Source organism: Thermobia domestica, chromosome 9 (genome assembly GCF_964235325.1).
Source record: "Thermobia domestica chromosome 9, izTheDome1.hap1.1, whole genome shotgun sequence".
NCBI lineage: Eukaryota > Metazoa > Arthropoda > Insecta > Zygentoma > Lepismatidae > Thermobia > Thermobia domestica.
Genome location: NC_137462.1, coordinates 129,406,482 through 129,433,164, shown reverse-complemented (window position 1 = coordinate 129,433,164; position 26,683 = coordinate 129,406,482). Strand labels below are relative to the sequence as shown.

Sequence of the window (26,683 nt, the reverse complement as noted above, 5' to 3'; positions counted from 1 at the left end):
TATTTTATAAGGAATAACTCTGATTTGTAGGAATTAGTAAAAATGCGTTAACAGAAAATCAGACTCATTACTTTCCTAATACAGGTACTGTACTAGAAAAACATCTGATTATTATTTTGTATGATTTATTTAGTAATTTCAAAATGTAATCAAAGTAGACTGTGGCGGGTCGGATTGTTGGTATTCGGATTATGGTGTTGGCTCGCAAATCATGGGTTGGAAGTCCCTTTTGTAGAGGATGAGGACACGCCTTTCCTTCACACAGCTTCGAACGCTATATATATATATTTCACAAGGAAAATGCCCGGCCAAATATTTTTCGAATTGGGTACAAATGCTTCTATGCTGTGTACGATCGACTCATGGAACACAATATTGTCTGCCAGAAACTCATATAGCCTTGAGTCGAACCAAGGGCCCTTCACAGTGGAGGTGAGCATGTTGACACTGAGGCAACTTGCCCAGAAACGAACCAGGGTAAAATTCCCTGAAAATAAAATTCGTCCAGTGCTAAAATAATAATAAAAATATCTCTCATGGCTTTATGGTTAGCGTACGCGCCTTCGTTGCAGAAGACCTGGTTCGATTGCCGCGGGAGTACTGTGGTTTGGATTCCACATTAAGCCGTAACTTCACGTCTCACAAAGCCTCAGCCCTTTAAAGGGACGCTCAAACTCCAGACCAACCAACGAAGCTAAAACTATAATAACAGTATTAACTATTGTATTTATTCAATATAAATGTGGGAGTTACGATATAATACTTTATTACTGCTTAGTTTAAAGCGTCAGTTTTCATACTATTCTTCTCCTTTTGTAAATATTACTCTTTATTTTCCATGTCCCGGTAAACGCCCCCTGGGACTCCCTGATTCGATTTTTCTTTTTTTTTTTTTTTTAAAAAAAGAAAAAACCTCTTCGTCTTGGGCCTGGATCAAGGTACCCATGATTAAAATTTGTAACTGTCGGTCCACTCATCTGGTCCGCAGGCCGTACACAGAGAGACAGACAGGCAGACACAGACACAAACAAATTCTTTATTTTACTTATATTAGGTAACATGATAAATTAACACACGCTCTCGTCTTGTAAAAAAATAATATACAGTATAACGTCAGAGACTTCCGAAAGTGTAATAATTTCTAGTACATGTTTGAAAATAAATAACAGGATGTTGTAAGGACATAGCCGGAAACTTCAGGAATAAATTCCTGGCACGTGCACGTGCATTAGAATGATAAGTTGAATCAACATTAGTCCGGATATACTTATGTTTCTGATATTAGCAGTTTCTGTTCCAACTTTTATTCAAATATAATAAAATCACTAACTCTGCTAAGTCACCCGAAAGAAAAAAAATGTTTCCTTGCGATTATCATGTACCATACTGTTCTTGCTTATGACAATTCTGAGCCCATAATTTGTTAAAAATATCTAATCACAGTGAGAAAAACTATAGTTATATCAGTCTCCTTAGCTAAGTATGTACACAGCAGAAACTGATGGTGTTATAATGCCTCAATTTGTCTATCATTCTGAAAGTGCTATTTCAATATCAAGGTCATTACCTTCTTAGAATATCATAAATATCTACTACAGCGGCTCTCAACCATTGTGTCGCGACACACTGGTGTGTCACGCAGTCCCCTAGGGTATGTCGCGAAATTTCAGAATTTAAAAACCATGAAAAATTTAATAAAAATAGTTAAAACCAACTCTGAGACAGACTGCACCAGTCAGAGTCTCCAGCGGCAGCAGTAATGCTCAGTACTACATACGGTCATTACATTATAAATAAACTACAATACATTATAAATATACATAGGGTTACTCCATTATAATTACATTATTATTATTACTGAAAAATATCAAACAAGTGTGTCGCGATAGAGGGGTAGATGTTTCTCATGATTCTACTTCATAAGAGTCTAACCCGGAATTCTTTATCTCTTAGACCTTTCTCCGAGAAGTCAACATTAATTATGTCAATCCATTTCCTTGTTAGTCTTCTATCTCTCTTCTCATTCACTTTCATTGTCATCATTCTTCTGATCGTATAGTCGTTTGTTCTTTTCGTTATTTGGCCATATCAGCAGCCTTCTTTATTACATCTTTTCAGATGTCTCTACAACTTTGGTTGGTCACTCTGTCTCTTCTCGTTATCCCACACATCCATTATAGCTTTTTCTTTTCTGTGGCGCTCAATTTTTTTCACGGTACATAGTTCACGAAATTAAAAAAAAAAAAAAAAACTTCAAAAGAAATCCGAAGAAGGTAGATTTATGCGGAGACCTTTATTTTGATGTCTTTATAATGAAAACTACTCTTGATTTCAGCCGTGTTTTTTTTATTTAGGAGGAGAAGGGGAATTCTAGTTTATTTTCAATTATGTCAAAAATTATCAATTTTCGAAGAAAATAGTCACGAGAAAAATTGCAGTTTACAAAATTCTACAGAAAATTGTAATTAGACTTTTTTCCCCGTAGAATCAATCGTTCTGAGGTTTTTAACTTGAGACTGCAAAATATTTGAAAAAAAAAAAAAAAAAAAAATGAAACGGAAAAATATTTGAAATGAAATATTAACATTTTGGTTGGGGAAATTCACTTGTGATAAAATTTGCCTAGAACAAATCGCTTAAGATAGAGATTGGAAATTTGAACAGAACATAATATTTGTGACGACAGGTACCGCTAAGAAAAGATTTTTGGAAAGTCAACACGGAAAGGGAAAAATAGAAGTGGCAATTATTATTATATTAAAATGTCGATATCTGTGAATTCTTGAAGGCAAGCGACACGATATAGGGTATACGGATTTCTCATTCAAAATAATAAGACCCGTGTTTCAGCGTTTTTTAAAAAATAATTATCTTCTTTTTTAGAAAAGAAGAAAATAGGAAGAAAGAAGAGTGGGGTTCCAATTATTAAAATAAGGTATTCATATATCTAAATATCTTAAAGTTAGAGATATAATATTAGGTTAGAGACATGAATCTCTTAAGTCAAACAAATTCTACATATATGATAGGTGCAGAAGGAAGAACGCAAAATATTGCCTGTATATGAGTAAATTCATTTAGGTACATGTTGCTAGCCCCAACCTTGGAATTTTGAGATAAAACTTATGCCAATTCTTTGTACTACGTTTGTACCGAGACTTTTTGCGGTACATTCCGGTACAAACGTAATACAAACAATTGACATACATTTTATCTCAAAATTCAAAGGTGGGGAGCTACGGGAATGGCAGCCCCCAGTTTATGACTCTTATATCTTTGTACTACAAGTGGTACAAACGAAAATTATTGCGGTACTTTCCAGTACAAACGTAGTACAAACTATTGCTTTTATCTCGAAATTCCAAGGTCGGGGCTGTGGAAACGGCAGCTCCCAGTTTAAAACTATTATATCTTTGTACCAGAAGTGGTACAAACGACATTTTTGGGGTACATTCCGGTACAAACGTAACACAAACGATTGACATACGTTTTATCTCGATTTTCAAGGTGGAGATCTGTGGATACGGCAGTCCCCAGTTTAAAACTCTTGTATCTTTGTTCCGTAAGTGGTACAAACGAAATTTTTGCGGTACATTCCGGTACAAACGTAGTACAAACGATTGACATACGTTTTACCTCGAAATTTCAAGGTGGGGGCTGTGAAACGGCAGACCCAAGTTTAAAACTATTATATCTTTGTACCGGAAGTGGTACAAACAAAACATTTTGCTATACATTCCGGTACAAACGTACTACAAACGATTGACATAGTTTTATCTCGAAATTTCAAGGTGGGGATATGTGAATATGGCAGCCCCCAGTTTAAACTCTTGTATCTTTGTGCCGAAAGAGGTACAGACGAAAACTTTTGCGGTACATTCCGGTACAAACGTAGTACAAACGATTGACATACGTATTATCTCGAAATTCAAAGGTGGGGGCTGTGGAAACGGCAGATCCAAGTTTAAAACTCTTATATATTTGTACCGGAAGTGGTACAAGCGAAAATATTTTCGGTACATTCCGGTAGAAATGTAGCACAAACTATTAATATAGGTTTTGTTTCAAATTTCCAAGGTAGGGCTGTCGTTCCCCACTTTAAAACTCTTATAACTTTGTACCAGTAATGGTACAAACGGAAGTTTTTCCGGTACATTTCGGCGCAAACTTATCAAAAACGATTGGCATAGGTTTTTGTTTCGAAATTTCAAGGTGTATGGGGGGGGGGGGGGCTGGCGAAATGTATCTAATTCATTCACTAATTCACTCATGAATATACTCGTATCTCAGAAAGTAACAGGCATAGAACTCTACAATTTTGTATAAACAGCTTCTTTGCTTTCCAGGCTCCAGATTAGACACGATTTTGTGAAATGCGGTCCCTAAAGAGAAATATAGGCTTGACTGTTTTTTTTTTTTTTTTCGTTCGCCACATATCCTAAACTAACAGGCATAGAAAGTTGAAATCTCTCTATATAAAATTGTATGTATGTATAGCCCTACGGTACATGTTTTAGCATAACTCTGGAGCGTCTGGAGCAGTTTCAATCAAACTTGGTATACGTATACCTTACAATCTGAAACAAAAATACTGGTAGCAAACTTGGGAGACTGGGAGGGAACGACATATAAAAACGACCGAAAATGACTAATATTAGCTCTCCAAGGAGACGTGGAAAAGGGGAACGTGTAAAAATGATAATAAATGGTCGATATTTGATTTGAATTCATAGATTTTAGTGTGGCTGACATGAAATGTGACACATCTCGATCTCATATAAATCCATGTTCAATTCCCATTAGCATCGCTACAGAATGAGAAGAAAGTGACGCTCAAAAATAATCGAAAACGACAGATATTCTGACGAATCCATAGTTTTCAGCTTCGTTCAGATGAATAATGACACTTACAATATCGTTGAAGTTATGGTTCATCCCCATTGGCATAAGGAGCGAAAACAGGTGATAGATAAAATGTCTAGAATGGTCCAGATTACAGTCGAGTCCATAGCATTCGGGGTTACCAAGCTGTTGGATAACAATCTCAATGGCATTTTACCCGAAGTTTAATCAAAAACGGTCATACCAGCTGGCTCGGGAATTTACAGAGGAACGCCATAGGCATTGTCATACATCTACACATACACACACACACACACACACACACATATATATATATATATATATATATATATATATATATATATATATATATATATATATATATATAATACTTATACATATTTGTCGCTTTTTCTGGAAGTTTGTGTTCACTTGGCCCTCACACCGTGAGTTGAATGCTAATGGAAATAAGGCGAAGGTTAGTTGTTGGTGTGGGTATATCCAACATACTACCTGGTTGTGGCATTTCTGTTACACCGTGAACTTGCGTAAGGACAGAGTGAACATGGGACCTCCACACTACGTCATAAGTGCGTGTATGTTGGACGAGTTCAAACTGGGGTCAAACGTTGATGCAGCGGGGCGGAAGATATGCTAGGCCTTTGTTTAGGGTATCGTGATAACGCGGACAGTGTAGCGGTGGTTTAACAAGTTTAAGGACGGTGATGAAACACTCGAAGATGCACCACATACTGGAAGACCAAGACGTGTACAAAATTAAGATCTGTAGGCAGCAATTGAGACGAAGAGTGGCCAGACATGTGATAAACTGCGACTACAGTTCAGTGTAAGTGTAAAAATCATTCGGCAGCACCTCCATTAACTTGGAAAGCACTACAAGTTGGGTCGACGGTTCCCACATGATTTGACTCCGTGCCAAAGGACAACGCGAGCAGACACATGTGTTTCTTTGCTGTCTCGTCTGAGGAAGGAGCCATTTCTGGACAAGGTATTGGTATGTGATAAAACGTGGGTCCTGCAAAAAGCTCCACGGCGCTGTCTTCACTGGTTAGCATCTCATGAACAGGTTCCTAAACAGCCGAAACCAGCATTGCATCAGAAGAAGGTTCTTCTGTGTGTTTAGTGGACTGCTCGCGGTATCGTGCATCGGGAACTGCTACCAGTTGGACAAAACATCAATGCAACAATGTGCAGTCAGCAGTTGAGCAGTGTTCAAGAAAAATCTAAAAACTCTGAAGCCACTACTTCTGAATCGCAGATGGGTCTTCCTGCTACATGACAACGCTAAACCCCACGTGGCTAGGATGACTCGAGACACCATCCTACGCCTTTGGATGGGAAACTATTGCATCCGCCATACTCCCGGACATTGCACCATCCGATTATCTTCTCTTCATTCCATGGACAATCACCTTAGAGGACGCCAGTTTATTCCCTAATAGAGGTGCAAATGCACTTGATAACTTCTTCGCTTCACGGACGGCCAAGTTTTACCGCGATAGAATATATGGCCTTCCAGAGAGTTGTCAGAAGGTCGTGGATGCTGATGGGAACTATTTTTGATCTTCAATTTACGTCTTATGTGACATATCGATATTCAAATGTGGTGAGTGAACAAGCAACCGAACTTTCTTGATAACATATATATATACAGGGTGTTTGAAAACAATACCGACAACGTTTGGGAGGTGATTCCTAACACCAAGATAAGACAAAAAGTATACACCAACCTGTGTGCACAAAGGCTTCGTTTCGGAGTTATAGGCTGCCGAAAACATGAAGAAATGAATTTAAAGGTCCATAGCTCCAAAACTATAGGATCTACCAAAGTCGGGTCAAGACTTCACTTACAAACTACTACGTACTTTATTCAAAAATCCACGTTTCAGAATCCTAAGGTACTCAAGCAATTTTTACAGGGGAAGTTTGGCTACGGGTATATAATTTGAAATACTCACCAACTACTAAAAAAAAAATGTTGCGAGAGTACCCGAGGATTCTTAAGCTTGGATATTTGGGTAGGGCACAAACTAGTTCCTAAGGGAAGTCTTGACCCGACTATGGTAAGTATCATAGTTTTAGAACTATGGAAATTTCATTTTTTCATGTTTTCGGCAGCCAATAACTCCGTAAGAAAGCATTTGTGCACCCAGGTTGGTTTATACTTTTTGTCTTATCTTGGTGTAAGGAACCACTTCCCAAACGTTATCGGTGTTGTTTTGAAATATCCTATATATATATACTTTTCTAATACAGGTATTGTACCATATAAATATGGTACAGTATGGGGTTGACAAAAAATCTAAATACACTTTATACAGGACACGTAAGTTTGACCCTCCGCTGTACAACGCGTGTTGCGGTTGCCGATTGTTTTTTTGTTTTCAATGTGTCATGCGGGCCTTCCTCTTCCGTCAGCCTGTGAGTTCACCTGTGAGTGTCGTGGTGTGAAAGTGGTGCGGTAAAATGGGTGACCTGACAGACTTCCAAAGAGGCATGACCGTTGATGCCCGTCTGGTTGGAGCTTCAGTGGCAACAGTGGCGAACATTGTGGGGGTATAGAAAGGGACTGTGTCCAATGTAACGAGGTCATACACAATTCATGGGCAAACGACGTCTTCAAAGCACAACAGTGGTCGAAAGACAATTCTGTCAGATAGGGACCGGAGGGCATTAAAACGAATTGTAGCAGCTAAAAAGAAGACCACTGCAATGAAAATTACGTCTGAAATCAATTCCGGCCTACAGAACCCGGTTTCATCGACGGAAACTTTATAAAATGAAAATTCATGGCAGGGCCGCTATCGCCAAACCCTTGGTCAAAGCAGTAAATGCGAAGAGGCGTATTCAGTGGTGCAAAGACCATAAGTCGTGGACTCATGAACAGTGGAAACGCGTAATGTGGTCCGATGAATCGACCTTTACCTTCTTTCCAACAACCGGTCGTGTATACGTATGGAGAACACCGTCGCAGGCCTATGATACAGACAGTCTGCTCCCAACTGTAAAGCATGCGGGTAGTTCTGTTACAGTATGGGCAGTGATATCGTGGTTTTCCTCAGGTTCCATCATAGCCCTGCATGGAATGATGAATGCTAAGGCTATTTTTGTTTTTTTGGGGGACCAGGTTTTACCCATGGCCCAAATATTGTTCCCTGATGGTGATGGCATCTACCAAGATGATTTGGCACCCTGTCACACTGCAAAAACGTTGAAATCATGATTTGAGGAGCATGACCAGGATCTATTACACCTCCCCTGAGTCCCACAATCACCAGTCTGAACATTGTGGTCTGAGTTAGAAAGATGTGTTCGGTCTCATTACCCGTCCACCAGCATTTCTTAAAGAAATGGAGCATGTTTTAGAGGAACAATGGTACAAAATTCCACATACCATGATTCAGGAGCTGTATACGTCTATTCCACGTCGGATCCAAGCTGTTTTGGACGCAAAAGCGGGCCCAACACCATAGATTTTTTTGTCCAACCTCTCTCTCTCTCTCTCTCTCTATATATATATATATATATATATATATATATATATATATGAGTGGATGTATATTGTTGCAACATAACTGTGGAACGCCTGAGGCAATCAATTTCAACCATACTTTTTACACATATGATTTGCAATCTAAAAAAAAAAAAAAAAAAAAATTGTATGATAGTATGACACCCCAACGTTTGGGAGTTTGAAGGAGGTGACATGTAAAAATAAAATAATCAAAAGCGACCATGTTAGTGTGCAATCCATTGTTTTCGTGGTTGCTGAAATGAATAGTAACACTCTCAATGTCATTTAAACCCAACTTCAGCCTCATCGGCATGGGAGGTAGGAAGGAATGAAAAATAAAATGTCCAAAATAACTTATATTAGTGTCGAGTTTGTAGTTTTTCAGGTCAGGAAAAAGGGCTGATATATTTGAAATGACTTTTCGAAGATTGTGAACACCCACGTCAGGATGTTTTTCTTTTTTAACTGTATTGACTTGATTAAAGGGCGTATTCTAAGGGAATAGGGTGTTTCAAAATGTATGTCAAAAGTAGAGTATCTTTTGGATTTTTAAATCAATATATTTACATTGAAATACATATCCTAAGGAGGAAGGGGATTTAAATATTGTCAACAAACATGATCTTCCCGTGCAAAGAATGGACATTTCAGTTAGTTTTATATAAATATCCTATTTGAATTCTAGGCTCTAAATTAGACGAGATTTTCCAAATGAAACTCCTAAGAGGATGAGAATGAAGAGAGTATGAATGACTTTTTACCGCAAAACCATATTCCTGAAACTTATAGGCGTAGACACTCGAAATTTTGTCTAAATATTGTCTATGCGCCCTAAGTTCTAGATTAAACTAATTTTTCGAAATGTAAACACTAAAAGGAAAACGGAGATTTTAATTTCTTTCTTTCTTTTTTCTTCTTTTTTCGTTGACTATTAACATCATATAACTGGATGTGTATTTTATTCACTTGCAATCACTTGTCAGAGGTAAAAGTGAGGAGGAACGCAGAGGGACGCCGTTCCCTCTCCTCGAAAAAAATATGTCCGTCGTTCCCCCAGTTCCTAAAAATCTTACAATGGGCAAAGATAAGTAAGGGGAACGGTGGACGACATGCCGCTACGTACCGTCCCAGTACCTTTTCAGATCCATTTTTACCACAGCTTGCACTTATTTAATGTCGAAGACGAAGAGGAATGGGAAGGAAGGAGAGGAAATGACGAAAAATGTAGTCTACAGTAACTCACGGGGGCGTATGTTAGTACCAATGTAAAATTAGGGATATTTTGATCAATACTACTTTCAAAAAATAAATAAATAAGGACAATAGTATTAACATATGCTTAAAACATTTTTTTAAAAAAATGACGAATTTGTTTTTGCGGAGGATAGGACTAGAGGAATTCGTAGAATATTCTCACCAATATAATTGATCCTCACTTGAAAAAAAAAAGCCTGTGAAACTTCATTACAGACAATCCAGCACAAACTCACACTCACAATATCAAATATTTCACTGCCGTAAAGTTGATGTAACCATCTGAAGAAATTTGGAGAAAAAGTTAATAGAGTTAGACTTATATAAGTTTTATAAGAACTGAGTAAGTGAATATGAATTTAACACTTACTTACCTGTGTATCTTTTATCCTCGGAATCTACGTGATTTTTTGCATATTCCATTCCAAGCTCTGTAGTATCCTTTTCGACAATTGTGGTTAACATTTAAACCAAGCGCATTTCCCGTCCCCCGTCGGCAATTAACTTCCGTCAGAACAACAATTAGAAGTGTCATTAAAAATAACGCTGCAGGCTTAAACTGCATGATGATCAGTTTGTATTCCTTTACAAGTTATTTTCCCAGTATTTGAGACGCTGAATATACAACACTATAAGACTATCAAAACAGTTTATCCTTTCCAATGAAATTAATCTCGCAGTGTCTTTTTGTCCTTAATCAGCTTTTACGGAAGGATTTTATTATATATTCACTAATTCATATTCTATTCATGTGATTATTCGCCGAACAAATAATATGTATGTTACGTAACTTTCGAGTTGATGTGAGAGGATACAAAGAAATTGCTTATTCAGAAACTACCGTAAGCGGAAGAATTGACAATAAAACTCATCCTGTAGAGGAAAGAGGCCGAACGGAAATCGCTATCGGTAGATGTGCTATCAGTAATACAATGAAACATCAGCAATAGTTTCAACTTGAAGAATTAGTCCTAGAAGTGACAGTCCTATTAGTGTCAGGAACTGTTATCTGTCCTATGAGTGATCGATTCATTTACATTGAAATGTTGGAAGATGATATGATTCTTTCTCGTAAAATATGTTGCCTCTGGCGTTTTTAGCGTCCGAACAAGCTTACTACGAGAAATATACGTGTCAGTGATACTGTTTGTCAAATATATTTTCATTCTAGTGTAAGTGCAGACAAAACTTACCTTAATTTTGATCAGATTTGACATGAAATATATCACATAATTAAGGAGACAAAAGGGATATCTCCATGAAAAGTGTATTACTATATAATTAATTATTGAAAATCCAATTGTAATGTATCCTTTTTTCAAATGCTCTGCTTTCTGTACTTAATTTAATTCAAATGTAATTACTCACTAAGCAAAGCAATATATTTTATTTTGTAAAACTTAAACGTGTAACAGTTTCGCCAACTATCTACTTTTTAGACATCATAAGACTCTATGAATAAAATGAGAAAAATATTCTATAATAAAAGACAGCTTTTGAGATCCTTTCATCTGATTGGCTATTCCCAACCAATCCCAACAATTACAATGCAGTGCACTCCAAATAATCCAAAAGGTAAACAAATTCTTTAAATTACCGTACGACCCTGTTGTAAGCTACCAAAACGTAAACTAATTGCTTAATTTGCCTTTCCCCTTGTTCTGACTTACACATAAAAAATTGTCGTATAGCAATCTGATATATCCTCTTATAGATAGATGAACTGTTATCCTGCGAGAAATTTGTAACTTGTGTAATAATTTCATCGGATACACCGTCCTTTTAAATTTCTTTGATATCCTTAAGTTGTGAGTACCCTCTTTTCCATTTCTTATGCCATAAACACAGGGGCGGACTGGCAACCATAGGGCCCACCCTGCTAAACTGAAATGAGGGCCCACTGTATAAAAATGTAAAAAAATGTACTTGGCATTCTTCATATGTATTACATATAAAAGTCCATCTTCGAACCCATAAATAGTATCCCATATATTCATACAAAACCACAACATTAATTACAAAAAAATCTGAAGTAGGAACATTTTAATAGTAACTCATACAGTGTGTAATTGGCATTATCATTTTTTATTGTAAACACACACAATACCGAAATGTGTGCTTTCAGTTATTTATATAGTGCTATTGTTTTTTATGTAATGAATTTACACCATTTATTTAAACAAATGAGTGTCATGTTTTAGAAAACCCAAAATATATACATGTGCAATAAGTAAAAACTAATCTCAAGTCAACTTTGAAACACTAAATAATTAAAGCACTGACAGAAATAATGAATTTCTTTCCTCATAAATCAGTTCTAATATCAAATTGGTTGAAATTTTCTACTGAATTGCATACTGTAACCTAATATAATATAATATTAATATGAATGCCCGAAATGTATCCTAATTTTAATATCCTCATTATGCCCCAGTTACACTCACAATTTCAAATATCTACCTAATTCTTTGGAGCTACATACAAGATCGTCAATCACTTTGTCGTAATCAAACGCATATGATCTTTCTATGTATAAAAGAATAAAATTTTCCAACAAATCTTGTCCAAGCGATAAACGCAACCGATTTTTGATCACTTTCATAGTCGAGAAAATTCGTTCACATGATACTTGGGTACACTATAGGGTTAGAACATACTTATACGCTTTATACAACGATGGATATAATGGACCATAAAGATTTAATTCGTGAAGCAGGTGCAGTGCACAAACTAGACACACTTTATACTGTCTTGCAGGTTTGCATTTCCATTCATCTTTCTCCTCACTCTCAGTTTCATTATCTTCCTCTTCTTCATTTTCCTCTTTTTCACTACTATGAGCATATTGCTCGCTGCCATGCTCATTTCTTAAAATATCCTGCTTTTTACATATTGGTGGATTATAGTCCCTATAATGACGAGCAAATTGGAGCAGTTCCTCTTGAATTTGTTCTCTTTCCACTTTGCAATAATGTGGTAGGGTATTGAGAGTTGAATCAGGTAGTTCTTCTAAAGTACTTATCTCATGAAAACGAGTAGAATCCAGCCATGCAATGTCCTTCATGAGACTGTCATTACAGATAAACCGAGAACGTAATTGTTTAATTGCAGTATCGAAAATAACATTGAAAACGTTTATCTGAAACACTTTTGATGGAGAATCTAAAATTCTTGCCTCATCATGGGAAAGCTCGTCTGCTTGAAGAGTTGCTACTGGTATTCTCTTTGCAAGGAGAGAAGTTTCAACTGCAACATCGTATCCTGCATCCTTCAATTGTCTTTTCAAGTCCTTTGCAAACTCCACAGCTTTAGTTTCAATAGAACAAAATACGTTCCGTTTTTGCTTTAAATCTGATTGTAACGTACAAATCATTTTTGTAGCCGTTAGATAATCCAAACCATATTTTTGCAAATACTGCGAAGTAGGTGTACATAGGTGAAAAAGTTGGCTGAAAACAAAAGCCACAAGAATGTTTTCAAATTTACACCAGTTCTGAACCAAACACTTGGCTTTAAATGTGACCTGCTTGAAAATCACTCATACTTGCAATAGTGAGTAGACATTGAAACAGCGTCATGAACCTCTTCCGATTTTGCAAAGGTGTCGAAAAATCATCAAAGATACTCTTTAGAGCTCGATCTACTCCACCACCTTGTCAGATTAATTTTTTGTAATCGGCGAAGTAGCTGTCTACCACTTGAGTTTTCTTCATTGTTCTTAATCTACACTTTCATTCTTTTATATGAATCGCAGATGAAAGTAAGTGTCATTTGAAGTAACCCAAGAAAGTCTTTTGTGACTTTGCAACATTCTGTTGCATTTATCATTACCAAACTTAGAACATGCGTGAGACAATGCATATACTGAACATTCGGATTAAGTTTTTTGAGCTGTGCTTGGACACCGTTATACTAGCCACTCATGTTAGCTACACCATCAAAAGAACAGCCTACAATATACGACGTTGACAGTTTCAGCTTACTAAGTTCATCCTCAACCTGTTTGTAAAGACCCAGTCCAGTAGCTTTGTCGACAGGAATTAGTTTCAGAAGTTTCACTCTTACTTCACCATGGAGCACATACCGAACACACAACGCTAACTGTTCAATAACAGTAATGTCCTGGGTACAGTCAACTTCAACACTAAATGCACCAGCCTGCTTTATTTCGTTAACACTATTAGTTTGAATGTGAAGAACAAGATAGGTTACTAACTTCTTGACAAATGTCTTCGACAAAAAAGTTACTAATGATCCTCTTCCTTAAGAATCTCCTTCACCACACTTGTCTTGGAGCAATCTTCTGTTTTGACTCTTCATAATCGCCTCTGAAACATGGTTCTTTAAAATATCATCATACTTGCATATAACATCCTGAAATCTACTGTGTTTCTTATATTAAAAAAAGTACTAGTTAACGTGCTCGTTTTTAACAGCTGCTGTATCAGAAACCCCACAATGTTTTAGGGCCTGATTGTCTCGTAGACGGAACCTTTTCAAGTCGATAAACGTGAAGAAGAATAAGGTCTGTTCATGAAAGTTTAACTTTACGTCTGTTTTATGCAAAACACAAGTTTGCGGGAGTTACCCTGCCATATTTTTGATGCTGGTAGGTTTAATTGAGCACATCTTTTTAAAATTGGTGGAGGGGGCCCACCTGTTTGGGGGGCCCACCCTGCATTTGCAGGGTAGCAGGGTGGGCCAGTCCGCCCCTGCATAAACATATTCAAGTTAAACTTATGCTCCGTATCATTTTAACATGCAATTTTTAATTACATTAGAACCGTAGACAGAAGTTCAGCTACTCTAATTATTTAGTTAGTTTCCTCGTTGATATAATCAGTGTATTTATGGAAATTAATTAAAAAGTATAATATAATATTAGGAAGAATGTATAAAAGGTCGATAATGCAATGAGAGCAATTACACGTATCAAATTCAGGTGGAACGATATTGTTTATAAAACAATTGGTAATATTGCAACGTAATGCTTTGTTATTAGTTACTCGTATATATATTGTGTAACTTATTGCTAGACTTTATTTTCCATTCTTGCAGCCATATATATAGGCCAAAAGGTTTCAAACTATCAAACTCTATCACAATCACAAGTAAGGATCGTGCCTATATGAGTTAACCCATTCCGGGACAAATATGAGCGATAATTATAAGGGAATGAATATTGAGAGATTGATAAAATGAAGGCAATTGTAACTAACATGTGAATCCTAAGAAAACCTACGAGCACGATGGTTCTATCACATTTTCTTTTTTATATCAAGCAGAGAGATCTTAGCATGAGTGATAAGTACTTCACCAATTAACCCCCATGTTTCCTATATACAACCATCAAAACCATACACTTATTTTACATAGTAGTAAATGATACGTCACATTTTATTTATTTATTTATTTATTTATTTTTATATTTCGTTTAGGAGAATAATTCATAATTCTAAAAGTTTGGTAAATTATACATAGTATTTTAATTATGAGAGGAAATACTGTTGTTGTTCTTCAATATATCTATTATCTATCTATCTATTGAATTTTTCTTGTTTATTTCTTTAATAATATTTTAACAATTTTTGGAGTGTAAATTGGCTCACCCTAAAAATTTTGGAAATTGGAAAACTAAAATGTGGGAAGTGTTCCTGGAACTAATGTATAGTTCTGTAAAATTAGGTGGCTCATGTTGTCTTCTTCCTTGGAAAAAACAAACAAAAAATTCAAATTTGGAAGATATTGGACCCATTGCATCCTCTATGATGTAGTTTGGTTGCGACATATGATCATATGAAAGGGTGAAGGGGCTCAGTTTCTTTCGTAAGACAGTAGCTCCTTGAATCATTTATCTAAATTTTAGAAGTACATTTAGGCCATATGTAAATTTTGAAAATGTCAAAAATACAATTTGGTAATTGTTCTTTAGGATTTGGGTCTATACGTTTTGTAAATTTAAATGGTTCAACATGTGTCTTCTCTTTGTTAAAAAAAATTGTCAACTGGAAACTTGGATGCCTTTACCTTATTTATCATTTTTACACTTTGAACCTTAGGGACAACTCACAGTCTAAAGTTATAGGTGTAATCTGAATGGTTGATTTCAGACTCTAATTTACAATTTTACACTTTGAACCTTATGGATTATAGTCTTAAGATCATTCTCGAAAAAGTAATACTCGGTGCAATTTGATTTATTGACCCCTTCCTCTGATTAAGTTCAAATTTTGGACTTGAAATCTGACACGTAATTATTGAAACTTATTGATATACATAAACAATCTGTCAGTTTAAACTTGAGGATTGTAGTTACGAATTATATTCTGATTACTTGGGTCGAAATTGTAGGACTTGAAACCTAATAGGTAATAATTAAAACCGATTGATATGGGAGAATTGCAATTTCTCACTTTGAACTTTAGTCTAACAAGGGAACATCTTATATTGATAGTAGCATTACCCAATCAAACAATGTGCAATCGATAGAAGAGTGAAGAAAAGTGAGAAATCGAAAGTTTTACGGGCCGACACCCAAAACACAGGAGATACAGAGAAAAGAAGAATCTAGAATCATGTGAAGATAACAATGCAAAAGATACGCTGATACAGAAAGAATTTCAAAATGATTCAAGTAATCAAAATGGTATTTACACAACAGTATAGTAAGCAAACATTCTACCCACAGACATGCTCAATAACACCATATGTAATGCAGTGGTGCCAACTGAGCACAAAATGAAGTTTCATTAAACGGCACGGAACACAAATTATAACATGCAGAAAATCTAAGAATGATTAGAACCATACCTATGAAGTCATGATGTACAGTGTTGCCAACATTTGAAGATAGGCCTATATGAATTCCTACATGAATCTCGGATGTAGAAGAGCACATGCATTACCAACACACTGCGGAGCGCTTTACCAGCAGCAATACTGAAAAATTTACTACCAATAATGTATGAGGTGATACACTATTACGTGCATCAGAAACGTGAGCCCTGCTAATCAATTGTCAATTCAAGAGCATGCATCATTTCAGTTTTGTGTGTTGTGTTTGATACTATTCTGATTTTCCACTTGGGCAAACCTGCTTCGACACTGTGCTTCGTCCCTTATTTTCGTGCTTCAGTGATTATATTATTGTTTGTGGTCTCATATTTTGGTTTTAAGTAGTTTGAATAGTATACTGTATGTTCTCTTCTACATCCGATATTCATATACGAATTCATATAGGCCTATCTTTAAACGTTGGCAACACGGTACATCATGACTTCACAAGTATGGTTCTACTCTACGTGTTATAATTTGTGTTCCGTGCCATTTAACAAAACTTCATTTTGTGCTTAGTTGGCAACACTGCATTACACATGATATTATTGAGAATCTCTGTGGGTACAATGTTTGCTTATAAAACTGTTGCGTAAATGTCATTTTGATTAATCATTTTGAAGTTTTTTTCTGTGTCAGTGTATCTTTTGCATTGCTATCTTCACATGATTCTAGATTCTTCTTTCCTCTGTATCTCCTGTGTTTTTGAGTGTCGGCCCGTAAAACTTTGGATTCTTCACTTTTCTTCACTCCTCAATCGATTGCACATTGTTTGATTGAGCAACGCTACTATCAATATAAGATGTTCCCTTGTAAGGTCATTAATGAAAAGTTATCTCTGGTGGAGTGTGATTTGCTAATCACTCTCTATTCTTTCCTTGAAAGTTTAGAAAACTTTTTGAAAATTGTTTGAACAATTTTGTTTAAAATTTTCAAATTTGAAAACTTGTAGCACTCAGAGGAAAGATTTTGATTTTTTTAAAAAATACTTTTTTTCAGTTTATTAATTTTATTTATTTACTTCTTTTGTTAAAAATCTGCATTCATCGATTCATATGTAACAATTTCACGCTTTGAACTTCAGTCGCAACTCATAGTCCAATGTCACTGATAATGTTATAAGGTAACTGCAGGTATGTACGCCAGTGCAGCTAAATACGCCAAGTGTTCAGTGCTGGGACGTTTCCGACGAAATCCGCTAGAATGTACCTGTAATATGTGCCACGGGCTTGAACAAGTCCGATTTGAGGAATACACCGGGAGACAGCACTGATACCCCCACACCGTGCAGTGTTATTTGCTTCTGGAAGGTTCCGTGGAAAATCGTGATTATTTCAATAGAGGTAAGACTCCGTTTTAGCACCGTGCTAATTCAGAACATTGCCAATTGTTTACAGCAATGTACGAATTATTTCGTGTCCGTTTAGGAAAATTTTGTTTTGTAAGTGTAACTTCAGTATTTGTGATTCCATGGATACTAAATCAATAGCAAGCATGGTCCAGCGAAATACGCCAGAGCTTGTGCAGAATTGATTGCAGAAGACAAAGATGTTTTCGTTTGTCCCACATGTTCCATGTAATATCGGTGTAGTATTTTTAAGTCACAGTACAATGGCACTGTTTGTTTCTCTTCTTATGGACTACAACTTTCAGCTTGGAACTTCAACTTTGGAGATTATCTATCGGTTTTACATTTTATCTTTTTATCTTCATCTTGTGCTTTGGTTTGTTTCAGCCATGTTGAGTAGTAATATTTGAGTTCGTATAATACAGACAATGTAAGCAGTTGCAAGATTTATTACAAGTTTCTAGAAGAATCCCAGACTTGGCGTAATTACCTGCGAGTGTTGGTAAATTCGCCAGTTTGTAACACTTTTTTTCTTTTATTATGGGCACAAAACAGAAGTGAGTGGCATCATTGGTATATTTTTTCTACACGCGGAAAAGGATACTCTGCAACGCACATGTATTGTTCTTTGTGTTTCATGAAAATTAAGGCCGTAAAAAATCCAACAACCTTAACATGGCGTATTTACCTGCATCTTCCTTACTTAGAGAAACCAGATTGGCTGATCACCCTCAAATCATTGTTCAAAAATTTTAATTTGATAAATTTGGCGATCATTGTTTGAAAAAGTTTTGTTTAAAAATTTTTGTTTGAGAATTTTTCTTTAAAAATTTTTTTTTGTAACATGTATATCATAGTTTGAATACAGGGAATCTACCAAAGTTCAGGAACAGAATTTGTTAGATAATTTACTTGATTGGCTGAAATCATGTTAGATTTTATTACTTTAAACATCTTAGTACATATTTCAAATCTTCAAAATAAAATCTATAAAATTTAGGACTTAAAGGGATAGTCATGGGCGGAGTTAGGAATTGTCTGCTGGGGGAGCACAGTTCAGTTTTGACCAATTTCTTTTCTCATTTTTTAAATCTTTTTGGCCATCTTATAGGGGGTCTTTTTATTTTTTATCAAAAAGTTGAGTGTTAACGCCCCTCATAGCTCCGCTCGTGCGGATAGGTGAAAAAAAAATTGTTGTTGAAAGTTACTAATTTCTATTAGCAGTTTTACTTTACTAGTTATAGAGCATTACTAGTTTCTAATAGCAATTTTGGTTTACTAGTTCCACTGAACTACTATTTTTAGTTGTTGTCTCAAATACATTTAATAAAATCTAGTAGTAAATGTATAGTTCCGTACTTTCTAAGTCAGATTCTCAGATTACATCCGAAATCACTTGTTTTCTTTGTATGTAATACCAATGATAAATAGAACTCATATTGAAATAAATTTTAATTTATGCTTACACACACCGTTTCTACTTTCCATCTCCTGACACTCCATTGAGCTTATATTACATACAACCGTCGAATTGAATGGAAGGTAGAGACTGGAGCTACTTCTCAGAATTGCTGTTGTTGCGTTGTGTAATTGAAGATCTATTTGGAGGCAATCAATTAAAGATGCAGATGCCATGTACACGACCCAATGTCCCAGTAGCTGAAATGTAGTAAATATGAGCAAAACAAAGAGAGGAAAAATAATTTAAAAATAATTTTGTTAGAATAATTTTAAGAACTTTAAATCGCTAATCACGAACTTAATTCTAAATATTCACTTACTCTGAAGAGAACATGTAATGAAAATAAAGTAAGAAAAGTAAATTAGTTTGTTGCACTTTTAATTTACGTTTGGAATTCTTTTATTATTATTATTTTTATATTTATTCTTATTCTTATTCTTATTCTTATTCTTATTCTTATTCTTATTCTTCTCACTGTTATTATTATTATTAAAAAAAGAAGCTTATTTTCGAAAATGAGAACATAATGACTTCTACGAACAGCAGCAGGAGACAAAGCGAGCCACTCTTAGGAAAATTTCGTGAAGTCGTATATAGATTGCACAAGTACTTAAAAAAATATCCATGCAATTCCTACTTCATTCCTGAATGGAATTTCATGCGTGAGCTTCGTAAGGATTTTGCTTCTCATTCATTTTTTTTTACATCTCATATTTTTGCGATGTTTCCTTTAGTTTAAAAATCATTTTAGATGTACACTCATGTCCAAAATTATTGTCGCATGTCTATAAATATGTTGTTGTAGGAATATAATTTCACAATGAATTCGCCCGGTATTTCTTATAATGTTAGTATGTGTATAATCGGCAAAGACGTGTATGTGGCAAATGTCAAAAAAGTAGTAAATAAGAACAATAAAACGAAAATAAAATTTTCTTGTCCAGTCAGCAACATTTTATTTTACTCATTATAATTTTCGTATTTATAATTATTTCCTTATGAAATTTACCACACGTATACATTCCCTGATTATACGCATATTAGTATTAAAAGTACCCTGCAATATCACTATGAAATCATATTCTTACAAGAAGAAAGTTATAGATATGCGACAATTATTTTGGACATGAGTTTACATCGAAACTACAACTTTTTTTCCTATAAATGTTCACAAGTTTAGTAATACTGTGTTTTCATATTTAGCAATAGTATAATATCTACTCCCTTCTATTTCGTCTACTACACACAGTAAGTCGGAGATAACACTCTCCTCAAAGGTACGAAGGTAGATTTGCAAATTGTATGCCTGTAGTTTGTAAAGCTCCGTGGTTTTTACACATGGTGGAGATTGCCTGTTCGTGAAGTCCGTGGTTTTTCCCCCCTAAAGAAGAATGTTGTCGAATTTGTCCTAAGGGAACTGCTCTTGCTCAAAGGCACAACAACAAACACAGGAGAATGAATAGTTTCTAATACATAACATCAGGCCCGGACTGGCCAGATTGGCTACCTGGCAATTGCCAGGGGCCCCCGAGCCCGGGGAGAGCCCAGTGCTGAAAAGTGGGGATAAAACGAATAACGCCGAATGTTGAACATAGAAATAAAGTAGTTCTTTTAAAAAAATCATCAATTTTATTTTTTATACATAAAAAACAACTTTGACCACTTTGAAAACTTGCTAAAGAAATTGGGAAAGTACATTACGTTAATTGGGATTTAAAAAAAACAATGGCATCAAAATTCTAACAAAAAATTTTCTTCCAGAAAAAAAAAAATCCACAGAGGAAAAAACTGAGAGGTGAACTCTGAAGATGATAGTAGGCGAATTTCTCCGATTCTAAAATTGAAAACAATATATTTCAATATTTTAGATTCGGCTATAAACAGCATTTCTGACAGATTGTCCCAATCAAGGATATTTTAATTGACTGCTCTTGGTTATACCCTCCCAGAAATATGATGAGATTCTAACTAACAAAGAAATCCCTGAAAACGTGTTTCAGAATGTCTACGCACTCACGAAATGCAGTAGATCGAAACTTATACAGGAAGTGAAGCAGTTTGCCATATATTACTCCACACTTCTACAAACTGAGAGCCTCTCAAAGGCAAAGGAAAATGATGAAAACAGTGAAGGAGATGATAACTCCGAACAATGTGATGAACTTCTATATGAATACCAAAGCCAAGAGAAGAAGAAGTGCTCAAAATGTTTATCGTGTGCTTTCAAAATTGTGCATGAGCTTTCTTCCCAACCAGGTCTCTTTCCAAATTTGTATTCAATATTAAAAATATGACTCTGCCCAGTACGCAAGTAATTTCCGAGAGTTCTTTTTTTTTTCAAACTAAAAATTGTGAAGAATCGCTTAAGGTTCTCTATGACCAACTAGATGCTCTTTCCTCTAATACTTATTGCAGTTAAAAGAGACGTTTTCAAATATATACAATGATCTGGTTGTTGATGAAATAACCAAACCTATTGACGTACTGAAATTGATGTTATTAAAACAAGTACTGTAAACGTGAAAACTATTAACGTTCTAATATTGTATTGATTCTTGATCAGTTTTGTGTTTCTAAAACAGGTACATCTTACCTTTTTGAAACTTGCAGTAATTAAACGAATCATTACTGAAAGTTACTAGCTCATTTACATTTTCCTAACAGTGATTTGCAATTTAAATGTAAAATGACATTATAAACAGTTTGTGGGGCCCAAGCAGCTATCAGCGCCAGGGCCCTCAACATAGCCAGTCCGGGCCTGCATAACATTAATCTTTACTGCACTTAAATCTTATACTATTAATAGAGACCCAGAGTTACGGTTTGAAGGTAAACTACTGCAGTGAAAAAAAAATTTACTACACACCAGAACTTTCAAAATAGCAAGATTGCGCACTATAGGCCTAATACCGCCAATCTTACTCACAGTACTTAAGAACACTAACCATGATAGACACGCAAATATACTGATAATTTACACAAAACTGTAAGAACAACTACAAGACTTGGTGAACGACAAATCTGAAAGACTTTAAGAAGTACTTGGTTGTGATTGATCAAATGTCTGTCCACGATATTTAAATGGAACTTATTGAAAGGTGTTGTTAATTTGGCTTTATTAACAGTTTTTCAATAACTAACTGCCAATAGTTACTCAAAGTTGAAATACTTTTCTTCTTTGGTAATATGAAATTGAGATACTTCTAATTAAGAATTATGGACTTAATCAGAATTTGATACAAAATCACTGATTTCGATCACAGTTCTGCATTGTTATGAGCAATTTGACTAAATATTTGTCCGATATCTGACTCATTCACCTTTCATATGAATTAAAATTAAATAGAATTACAGTAGAAGCACTTATTATGCATAAACAATACAACGAAAGCATTGAAACTGGAATGGGAACTTTTGAATGATTTTTTTTCTTTAAATGAAAGAACCGCGTTCGTGGAAAGACGAAACGCGAACAGAAAGATAAAAATCATATCATATATACGTAAATGCGTCACATAGACTATATTTTCTTTAAGATGCCGACCTTTGTTTAAATTTTTCCAAATGTCTTCAGGTATTTAGGAACAAATTTCAAATTAAGTTACTTTTGGAAAATATTCACCTACCAAAGAAAATAAAGAAACAGGGACGCAGTACAATTCAATCAACAGGAAATAAACCACATATAAGCAGCAGCTACAAAACTCGTTGTTTTCCTCTTATCTCAAACATAATATCTAAAAAAATATATAGCTTATTATTTTTTAAAATTATTTTGTGTCATTTGGCAGTGGCGGATCTATCCCAAGGCCGGAGGTTTAGCCCCCACCCAGTTTTCGAATGACTAAAATAATTTATGATTTATTTATATATTTTTTGAAAATTTATAGTAAACTCATGATATACCTATCATAGTCTGGATTCTGGCTGCCCCCTTCCCCCAGTTCTTACCTTCTTGATCCGTCACTGTAGTTTTGTTTCAGTAGAAGATGAAGGAAAAGCAACTTCAAAACTTTTTTAAAGTATATTTGATGTTTTTATTAACAGTTCAGATAGAGTCAAGGAGCTTTCGAGGGAAAACTACAACGATAACGTTGTATGTATTATTAACAATCTGTGCCAATTTACAGAAAGGGATCAGAGGCGAATTAGTTGAGCAATACTATGTATAAAGAAAAGAAAGATATATAGAGATTTCGAGATATTATTATTGTAATCGGTAACTAAAATAAGAGAGTTGTTGTTACTATAGCAACGTCGTAAGTAAATGAACATGTACGTAGACATCTTGTCGTGTAAATAAGTGTCTGTATAAAAGGTGTAGACATCTTGTTGAATATGCAGAAAAGTTGTTTATGTATACTTCTCATGGTCAATTATTAAAAACCAGCTAAGAAAGTGTTAAAACGTTTCGAACTATTTTGAAGATTACTAATATACGAACCAGGATAGACCCCTTACAAATTGGTGCCTCACCACCGGGAGTTTAATTGTCGTTTCGAAGGACAGTAAAAACGGCAAGCTTTCAACGCGACCTTAATATTACCCTATTGAGAAGTGGAAAAGTAATTCATCGAAATATAGCCATGAGTACGACAAGTAATAATATAAGTTGTGAACAAAGTGTGTATCCTGAATCAACTCCTAGTGAAAATTTGACAGACATTTTAGAGGACTTGGCTCAGCAAATAAAAAAAAAACAATCCGAGCAAATAAGAAGCCAATCTGAGCAAATGAAGAACCAGTCCGAACAAATACAACAGTTTGAAGAAAAATTTTACCATAAGATAATACAGTTAGCTAACAACTTTGAGGAAAAAATAGTGAAGTTAAATGAATGTAATGAAGACAGATGGGACCGTGTTCAACATCAGCTAAATCAGATGAACACACATGTACTGGAAAAATTTGAGAAGTATGAAGAGAAAATAGAAAAGGTAGTACAAAGGAGCACAGAAATGCAAGAATCAATGGATGTTCTAGAATCAAAAATTAATGCCCACGAAAACCATATTAAGTTACTACGAGACGAAGTAAATTCCATCAAGGAAAGGTGTATTCCCGGATCTCCATTTCAAGATAACGAAGGCACGAATCATCCTACAGCCACAGGTTGGGTACCTGATCGTCCTCCCAGAACGACTTTGGAATTTAATGGATCTTCGAGTGATGCAGAAAGTAGTGAAAAAGAAGGTAGAGTAAAGCAAACATCCAGACGCGAACACATCTCCAGTAGAGGTATGAAGACATACACAGGTAAACAGTTGCGATTTAGCGAAGTTAAGTCGCTTACAAAATTTAGTGGCGTGCCAGGAGATATACCCGCTAATGCATTTCTCGAAAAATTTCAGGATGAATATGAGCTCATGGGGGTAGATGAGTCTCAGTTCTTAAAACTAGTACCGCACATCTTGTTGCCACCCTGCTTAACATGGTTTAAAGCCATCCAAGGTAGTCTTCATACGTATTCAGATTTTAAGAATGCTCTTCTATCAAACTATGAAAACTATTTTATGGTAGCGAATAGAGATGTCGTTTTGCGAACGAAGCACTACGATCCAAAGTTACACCGGAGTATTACTGAATTCGTAGTATCTACATATCATGAGTTAAGATCATTAAACCCAAACCATCCGAAATCCCGAATTATAGCTTCTATTAGGATCTTACTGCCATTTAGACTACAACAATTGCTAATGTCGGCGCAGTGCATCAACTTCAATCATTTAATTATGCTCATTCAGAGTTATGAGAGTCAGTCTGCAATTCAGAATAACAATAAAATGCAGGATAGAGGTCAGGGTAATTATGCACGTAATCAGACACAATATGCTTCTGTTCGTAATGTAGATATACAACCTGAAAATGATTCTAATGTTCGCAGTTTCAATAATAGAATGAGTAGTAATAATGGTACCGAAAATCAAACGCAACCTAATTATAGAAATGGAGCTAGAAATTTCAGAAATAACAACAGGAATTTCAGTAGGAGTAATAATTATCGCCGATCTTCACAAAATCAATTTGCAGATGGCAGGAATTCCGTAAATAGGAATCAAAATATGGTATCATGCTATGAAAGACAAGAACGTACACAAGATTCTGCTATACAATGTTCCTTAAATGAACCCTTTGAACGTATAACTTGAACTGACAAAAAGGCGTCCGATGGATTTGTATTAAATTGACCTTTACTTACGTCTATGGTTATTATGTTCTTTATTCGATTTATTATTATAATGTATGTTAATTAATGTAATTATATTTGTGATTCATGTCTTTTGCAAAGTTATCTCATAATTAATTATATGAATATCTTGTTAAATATGTAGAAAGCAAATCATTTACGGAGCAAATCATTGACGAAGTATTGACGAAGTTAATTTATGGCAATTAACTGAAAATGTTATTGAATTTATTCCTTATAGTTTTGTTGCAATTTCCTTTTATAGTATTAATTTGAGGAAGTATTGATTTGTGTTTCATGATAAGAAATTATCTAAAAGCTTTATTATAAGACGCTATTCTTGTTGTCATGTTTTTATTCTTTTCGAATTTCATGAGTTATTATTATAAATATTTAAAAATAAAAGATCATAATTTTAATGTAAACTTATGAAGATAATGACAGACTTATAAGATAAATGCACCTTATTATATGGAAAGAATAAGAATAATGAATATCGAATCTCTTCATTTTTCAAAAGTTTATTAATGTATTAAATGATAATCATCAATGTGTTTAGGTATTCTAACTTTGTTATCTTCTGATCCTATCAGTATTTAATACTATGAAGATCTTTGTTTGTAAATAGTGTTGTTTGTATATGAATGAATAGTTAATTTTTACCCTAGAAGTAAACTATCAGTAAAGTTTGATTTTTGAATAGCCTCATTCATAACAATTGTAATTCGTCATAATTGATATTGAGATATATTGATAAATATAAAAATGTATAATGATAATATATTTATGAAAGGAAAAGTAGAATATGAGTGTTAAAGTTGATATTAAATATACGAGAGCTATTCAAAAGGTAAATGTTTCATGATATGTAACCCAGGGTTCTTTCCTTCATAGCAGAATTATTATGGAAGTCCCGTCCGAGCGACATCTACAACGACAACGTTGTATGTATTATTAACAATCTTTGCCAATTTACAGAAAGGGATCAGAGGCGAATTAGTTGAGCAATACTATGTATAAAGAAAAGAAAGATATATAGAGATTTCGAGATATTATTATTGTAATCAGTAACTAAAATAAGAGAGTTGTTGTTACTATAGCAACGTCGTAAGTAAATGAACATGTACGTAGACATCTTGTCGAGTAAATAAGTGTCTGTATAAAAGGTGTAGACATCTTATTGAATATACAGAAAAGTTGTTTATGTATACTTCTCATGGT

At 34.9% G+C, this 26,683-nt stretch overlaps 1 protein-coding gene across 1 annotated transcript in view; it reads right to left on the bottom strand.

Annotated features, from left to right (window-relative positions):
* Nucleotides 1–19,325: 19,325 nt before the first annotated feature.
* Nucleotides 19,326–26,683, bottom strand: part of LOC145661016 (uncharacterized) — a 96,940-nt gene continuing 89,582 nt past the window's right edge. Inside the window, exon 2 of the mRNA XM_081726452.1 lies at nt 19,326–19,472. The gene's annotated coding sequence lies outside the window, so the exon portion shown is untranslated. The remainder of the gene's footprint in view (nt 19,473–26,683) is intronic.